Source organism: Heterocephalus glaber, unplaced genomic scaffold (genome assembly GCF_053883595.1).
Source record: "Heterocephalus glaber isolate CG9 unplaced genomic scaffold, H.glaber_assembly_v1.0 deba00001481, whole genome shotgun sequence".
In the NCBI taxonomy this organism is placed as follows: Eukaryota; Metazoa; Chordata; class Mammalia; order Rodentia; family Bathyergidae; genus Heterocephalus; species Heterocephalus glaber.
Genome location: NW_028258317.1, coordinates 45,924,467 through 45,932,380, shown reverse-complemented (window position 1 = coordinate 45,932,380; position 7,914 = coordinate 45,924,467).

Sequence of the window (7,914 nt, the reverse complement as noted above, 5' to 3'; positions counted from 1 at the left end):
CACTTGTTGTTTTTTTTTGTACCAGGGATCGAACTTGGGACTTTGTGCTTATGAGGCAGGCAGTGGAACCACTGAGCTAAATCTCTGGCCCTACACTGTCATTTTTTTTGAAAAATGAAAAATAAAATGTATCCAAAGATTGATATCTGGAAATGGGTCTGAAAACAATATCCTATGAGATAAGAAGTTAGGTGTGTTTTACTTAAAATTGAAAAGAACATATGGAGTTTTCCCAGATATCTTCAAATACCTAAAGAGTTGCCTCTAATATGGAAGAGTTAATAATTGCTAGCACTGATTGAGTATTCACTATGCTCTAGGTAACTATTTAATCATTATAACACCCTTAAAGACAAATAGTATTATACCCATTTTATTAATGAAAAAAGTGAGGATTTGAGAGATCAGGTAATTAGTCCTTGGCTAACACACAGTCAAATCTTTCAGATTTTGAGGAACTTATTCCTAACTACTGTGCTTACTATATATTAACTAAACCAGACAGTACCAATGAACTGAAGCTACAAAAACACTGGCATAAGGGTAATCTTCCCAATCAAAGTTTAATCCTTTAATGATGGTAAAGGTTGCTTCTGGAGAAATGTATTTAACCAAAAGTTAGCTATCTAGTTGATTAGCAGTATCAGAAAAATAAATACTACTCAACATAAAAAAAACATTGCATAATGATGAAATAGTTATGCAAGGATACACAACAATCCTAAATGCCCAACTTCTTTCTAACTAAATTATTATAAGATGCAAGGAAGAGAGGAATCATACCAAGGACCTTGATAGCAATAAAGACACTAAACATACACCAATTTCAGAACCAACTGGGAAAATAATATATTAGGCAAGTTGGTACTTCAACATTATCTATCTCTCTTTTTCTAAAAATCACAGTTAAGACTTGCTACCTCATAAAACAATGAAATGTAATTAATTCAGACTAAAGTATTAGAGGTTTAAATATTACCAGGCCCAGGGAACTTTATTTTTTCCTGGAATTGTTTTCTCAACTGTCCTTGATTATGTGGAATTTCCTGCCTGGTTAAGTGTAAGCCAGTGCTTTGGATGAAATGTGATTTTTCTAGAAGGAGGCTTATATAAGGATTTCTACAGAGAAATAGAACTCTGCCTAAGAGGAACTTGGAAACAACCTTAGTCCAGCCCTTGGACCACTGACTATGTCTGTATTTTTCTTCAGGGTAGAACAGTGCAGGGGCAGAATGACTATTCCTCTGGAAGCCTTTGTGCTGTGAGAAGTTAGGAATGGAGGGAAATGGCTACTTTCTCCATGAGAACCAGAATGGCTGACCAAATAGTAATTACAGGGAGGGTCTGTGGGGTCTGGGTCAGAACTCAGGGTCTCCTTAGCCAGGCACAGTTGTGCACACCTGAGAGAATCTGAGGCAGGAAGACTGCAAGCTCAAGTCCTGCCTGGGCAACTTAGTGATTTAGAGAGATGCTGTCTCAAAAAAAAGGGGGTGGGGGTTGGCTGAGTATGTAGTTCAGCGCAAAAGCCCTGGGTTCAATCCCCAGCACTACAAAAATAAAACAAACCTCAGGATCTCCTAAGGCAGTGATAGCAAAACTTTTAGAGACCAAGTGCACAAACTGCAACCCAAAACCCACTAAGTCATCCCAAAGTGCAAACACTGCAATTAAACCTGAATACTGAGGTTTTAGTTTAGAAAAAAACAACTGTTATGCAATGCTCAGCTGCTGGGGCAGCTTGGCTTGTGTGCTGACAGAGAGGGCTCTACAGGCCCACTGCAGCAAATGGCCCAGAGGTTACCACCACTGTCCTAAGGTATCACTCATAAACTGACCAGTAGGGAGATGGAGAAATCTTTGTGCAGCTAAAGATGCTCAAGCTGGTTTAGCCCTCCTTCCCAGCTTTATATTCATCTTACTTTTCCATGGCATAGATGTTTTCTCTGGGCTCCTTCCTCACCATGTGCTTTCTGAACCTTTCCCACTGCCATGCATTCTTTGTGCTCTCCATTTCTTCCATATACAATATCATTGTTTTCCTTTTCTACCGGCCCAAGCCCACCCTCTTTCCAAGGAGCTCAGACAAGTCCAGGTATAAGGGAGTCTTCTTTTCATCTTGTCTCTTACAATTATTACCTGTAGCATTTGCTTATTTACCTTGTGACTGTATTTGTCCGTTCTCTTTTACTGCTACTTTATTTTGCATTGTTCACATGGGTCTTCTGAATATCCAGACAAAGGCAAACAGAGCCCTTTGTCCACAAGAAGTCCTCAATAAATGTTGGATTGATGGGTTGGAAACTTAGTCTTGAATAATCCTAGTCCCATGACCTCAGCTGCCAGACTGCGTGGTCAGATCAGAGCAGCCAAATGATATACTGTTTTGTGGGGGAAAAAAACCCACCCAACAAAATAACCAAAGTTATACATCCTCCCACAGGTTCCTTGCTTCTATTTCTAAAAGTCATTTTCAAATTATGACTATTCCCTCTCTACTCATTCTCATAAATGGAGCTATTCTCTCCTGACTGCTGTGAACTGCCACATGCTTCTCTAGAAGTCAATGAATAAAACAAACAGAAATGAGAGTTTAGAATGTGGGAGGTGATTCTAGAATGGATGACAGAACACTTTCAGTGTTTCAGTCAGAAGTCAGGCAGCAATTAAATCATTTTTCTTGAGAAATAAGGATTCTTGTACCTAGCCAGTTGCTATTTCTTTAAGAAATATAAGTGGACTAGAGCACTGGAAGTAATTACAAAAATACTCTTGTGGAAGTGGCAGAGAAGTGCAGCCCTCCTATGACACATGAAGGTGGCTCCAGGCAATGGTCATAAACATGGGCTCTGAAGTCAGACAAACATAAATTTCAAGTGTTCTCTCTGCTACCTACTTCTTTAAGAACTCAAACACACTGGTTAGCCATCCTAGAACTCAATCTCTCAGGTGTAGAATGAGGACAAATAATGGTGGCTACCTCAAGAGGTCATTGTGATGAAACTGAATATGCTTTTAAAGGGCTTAGCACTCAGGAAGAATGTAAAGAAAAATTATGGCACCTTGAACAAAATGCATGGGGCCCTTATGAGTGCAGGCACTGTGCTAAAGATAAGACAAACATTTTTCCCATTGTACCATCATATCTTTGTTAAAGAGCAAGCAATTATAAAACAATTTAGAAGAATATGTGTTAGGAAATAGGCTAAACAGCCATTATGAAGAGACCCCAAAATACAAACAAGAAGAAAATATATTTCTTATCATGTAATATTCAGAGATTGAAGGTGGTTCAGAGCAGCTAAGGAACTCTCCTCCGTAAAGTCATTCAGTGATCCAGATTATTTCTATTTTGCTGCTTTGCCATTCTCCAGAATGTTGTCCCTGTTGAACTATCCAAGCTGAGTCATTGTCAAATTCATATTTCTGCCCTCAGAAAGAAAAAGAATGGTAGGCCAAGATCCAGAAGACCCAGTCTTTCTGCGTGAACATAGTTGACGTGACTAGCTACACATAACTGCGGGGTGTGGGGTGGATGTGCTGTTCAGTTACCACCATAATACTAAGAAAGAAAGAGAGAATGGATTAAAGGGAAAACCAGCAATCTGCTACAAGGTAACCAATGAGTAGGAGGACCAGTCATGTGGGCTAAACAGTCAATTCAGCCCCACAGTCTTGATTGACGCCTTTCAGGTAACTGGTGCTGGGCTCTAGAAGGAACTCAAAGGTGACTTAGATAAGGTCTTCCAATTCTTATAGTCTAAGCAGATTGATGTTGGATGTTGGATGCTCAATCCGGAAAGTTTTTAGGGATGAGTGGAGCATCTGTGTGTGGAAGGGACTATGAGAAACCCTGCATAGGACCAGGATTTTCCTGAAGACAATGAGGCAGAAACCCCTCCCTTGGAGGGATAGGAAGGGCCCAGTCTCCTTGAGTCACAGTTCCACATGCAGCAAGTGCTTAATAGAAACTTCCTAAAGCTGATTATAACCAATACAAATTATCCAGTCTTGCTTATCTGAATGGGCTCCTTATCCTTTTCTTCCTTAATGTTCTCTGTACTTTTTTGGGTGGAGACAGTCTCTGTGGGACCCTACTCTGGCTCAGACAGATCTGCATTTACAATCCTAACTCTGTCACTTATTGGAAGTAGTGACTGTTGATGGATTATGTAGCATCTCTGAGGCTTCCTCAACTCTAAAAGGAGGGGTTCAGCTAAAACAATCATGGTTCTTAGATCACCCTGTAATGGGAGAGGGAAGGAAGAAGATAGCTGGCAGGTTGGAGCCCTTTTTCCTGAATAGCTGTGTCCAGTTTTTCCTGGACCAACCTGTCATTCTTGTATGAGTTACTCCATGAGAAGTTCGGGATTTTGAAATATATACAACCTCACTAGGTTACCTTTCCATCTCCCTTTGGGGACACCCTGCAGCCCTACTCTCTCTCAATCTGGGGCCTTTGTTTTCACCTGTAGATGCCAAGATTTCTCTTTTTTAAGGCTTTCACCAGCCTCCATATTTGTTCTTCCCATCCATCTCTTATTAACTTGATGCTTTCCTCAGTGCCAGGAACTTGAACAGCCAAGACAAGACAAAGAGCCAGTTGTACTAATTTACACTGTTGTGAATGATCAGATTTAGTATATTACCACTACCTGGGATGGTCTACCTTTTTCAAAAAGACCTTGTTAATCCTTGAAGTTGAATATCTAATGGTATAGATTCTAAGCACTTGAGTGCTTGTCAGTGGGGAAAGGGGAGAGATTTAGAAGCTAAAGGACTGTCCTCTGGAAAGAGACAGAAAGGGAAATGATGAGAAAAGAGAGGGACAGAAAAGAGAAAGAAAAAGAGAGAAAGATTGGTAGTTGCCTGACTTACTGATAAGGGTAGATATATCAGAGTAGCAAAAAGCAGTGAATCTGGAAACAGCCTGTACGATATCTCAGGGAAAGCACTCGGCGTCTCACTTTGGGAAAGTTTCACAGCTGTCTGTGCCTTGCTACTTCACCAGTAAAATGGGGATTGTGGTAGAACCTACTTTCCAGAGTTGTTGGGAAGAATAAATGAGCTGCTACACGCAGAGCACTCACTAGTGCCTGGCATGGAGTAAAGGCTCAACACAGTGGCTGAGTGGGTTTCAGCCACTCACAGGGCCATCCTAGCGGTCTGTATGTGTGGTGCCCTGTAAGGAGACTCCAGCTCTCAGCTTCACCAAGGTCACATGGGATTTGAACTTTTATTCCTACCTGCATCAGTGTCATAATTTTCATGGTCACAGTGATGGTCCTGAGAAGGCAAATCTATAAAAAGCCATCTTCTAGGAAGGGTGAGTGAGCTTTTTCACAGTACATAATTAAGTGAACGGGGAGTGAGCAGGCAGTGTAAGCCTCTGTTTCGTACCACAGCCTGTAGCTTCTCGGTTTCACACCAAATCCCCTCAGGGCTCATGAACTACTCTGAGCTCATCCTGATGCTATTTTCTCTAAAAGAAAATGGCTTTAATTGATCAAACATTGGCTTAATATACTAATGTGTAAAGAAAAAAATTATCTAAAGCAGGTGAACTTTACTGAACAAATGTGTACTTTCACTAACTTTGAGTAGGGTGTGTGTGATTTTTTGTTTCTAATTAATATGAAGAAAATAAGTCCAGTTCTCACAAATATTAATCATTTTTTAAAAATGTTACCCATTCTTGAAAAGGTGCAAATGTAAAATTTAGAAAAGTAATTTCGATAGGGCTTAGAACCATGAGAAAAATGTTTACCAGCAGGTCCATTTATTGTTTTGGATTTGGGACTTTTTTGTAGTAGTGACAAGAATTGGTGTAGTATTAGGAAAGTTCTGGGAGATGCTGTCATTTTTACTTTAAAATGAAAAATCTGATGTTTCCGTATTTTATCATTTTCAATAAAATTTCTTAAATGTTTTGGGAAAAAGAAAGAAAATGGCTTTAGTCTTCAGTGAGCTGAATTCCTTGCCGTGAGCTTTTTAAAGGGCATGCTTTTTCCTGTGATTGAAATAGTTTGGCTTGTTCTTTGAGCCCAAAACTTTGATCAGCCTTGGAAGAGGGATGTCATTTGGGCAATGCAGACAACTGGGTGGTCAGAGTTTTCTGTTGAGAGGTTGCCAGAAGCCTTTCTGAGGATTCTTCCAGATTCATCCCTCTTTTCTCCATTCTGGGCATGAATCAGGTTAAACATTCCTCCTGTGTCCCACAAATCTGAAGGCTCACTGCCACCCCCATATGGGTAAAAAAAGAGGAAGGTTTGAGAAAGCATCTGGGGCTGGGAATCCTTTCAGCAACTCCCCAGAGCACCTCCTTAGCCTGATGTACTCTCCCCAACTCATTCCTGTCCTACTGTGCCTTAGCACGCCTGGCTCTCAGAGCCCTGACCGCAGTGCTCAGTCTGCTCTGTCTCTCCTTGGTGTGTCTGTCCTTGGGTTTTCCCGAGAGGAGCCTGCTTACAAAACCCAGGATGTATGCAGGCCTGACTGGTGTTTTCCTCTCCAGTCCTTGTTAGCACCCAATGAACTTCTCCCAAGAACTATCCTGGCCTTCTCTGTAAGAAAAGGAAACAGCATCTAAGAATAATTCAGTAGGAGTTTATGACAGTAGTGGTGGGGATGGGGGCAGGTTTCAGTGATTATTGTCCTACATTTACAGCCCTAAATTCTACATTTTCATCTGCCATGAAATACTGCCACACTCTATATGTGTGCCTTAGCTTGGATGTGACAACAAAACTGTCTTACTGTAGAATCCAAGGAACTGTTGAGAGAGAAACAGAGAAGAGGAAGATAGGAGGGAAGGGGGAATGGAGAAAGAATAAAGAGAAAGAAGGAGCAAGGGAAGAGGGACAGAAAAGGAAAAAGAAAAACAATAAAAGTGGAAAGGAAGGGAACTTCATAGAAAAAGAGTAGAAATTATAGAATTTATTCAACAGAACTTCAACTTTTAAATAAAAATCACTTCTGCAAATCTGTGACCTTACAGAGCAGTGGCAGATGTAGCTCACTACAGTCTTCTGCTCTTCTTTTAACTCACACACAGACCCTTGTAAACGAAATTACAGGCCTAAGGCCTGAGGACCCCTTAGCCACTTCTGAAATGAGCAGCTGAGCCTTCCATTCTGGCTCTCTTTGGGAGAATGGAACGGAATCACACTCAAAGATATAGCTGAAAAAATCCTCCACTCTCAAGAGTAAGGATCCGCGGCTCAGAGCTTGTGTGTGAGGCTCAGCTCCCACCTGTGGTTAGGAATGATTTGTTGCTAATAAGAGTTAAGTTAATATATTTGTTAATACCTTTTTTGTTTTTAATGAACCAGAAGAAGATCACAGACTCTTATACAACAATCTCCCTCTCTAACTCATATTTAGATCTGCTTTCTTGAGTGAAAGGCACATGAATACATGTTGAGATCTGCTGGTATTGTGGACAGAGCTTCGAACTGAAGTTAGAAGGCTAGATTTAGGCCTGGTGCTGCCTTTTGTTAGCTCTATGAGCTTGTATGAATTGCCTAACTCTTTTTTTTTCCCTCCAAGTACAATTTTTTTTCCCCATTAACTTTATTGGTACATTTTTGGGTATAAAATACAGTTACATTCATCATTGGGATCTAGTACAATTTTTTTTTAATAAAGATAATAACAAAAGATGGAAAAATCAGCTCAGAAAGGCCAATTACTTTAATAGATCAGTTTTTGACATAATAACTCACTAACTCTTCTGAGATGGTCTTTCTATGTATAAGTGGGAGGCAGCGAGAAAATGAGTATTTTACAGCTTACTTATCCAACCTCATTGCCACCTCAGTGGTTTAACTTTGACTGTGGCAGAATCCTCCTAGCTGATTTCCAGGCCTGGTACCTTCAATAGGATTTGTTTTCACTTTGTATATGTGGTGCTGGGGA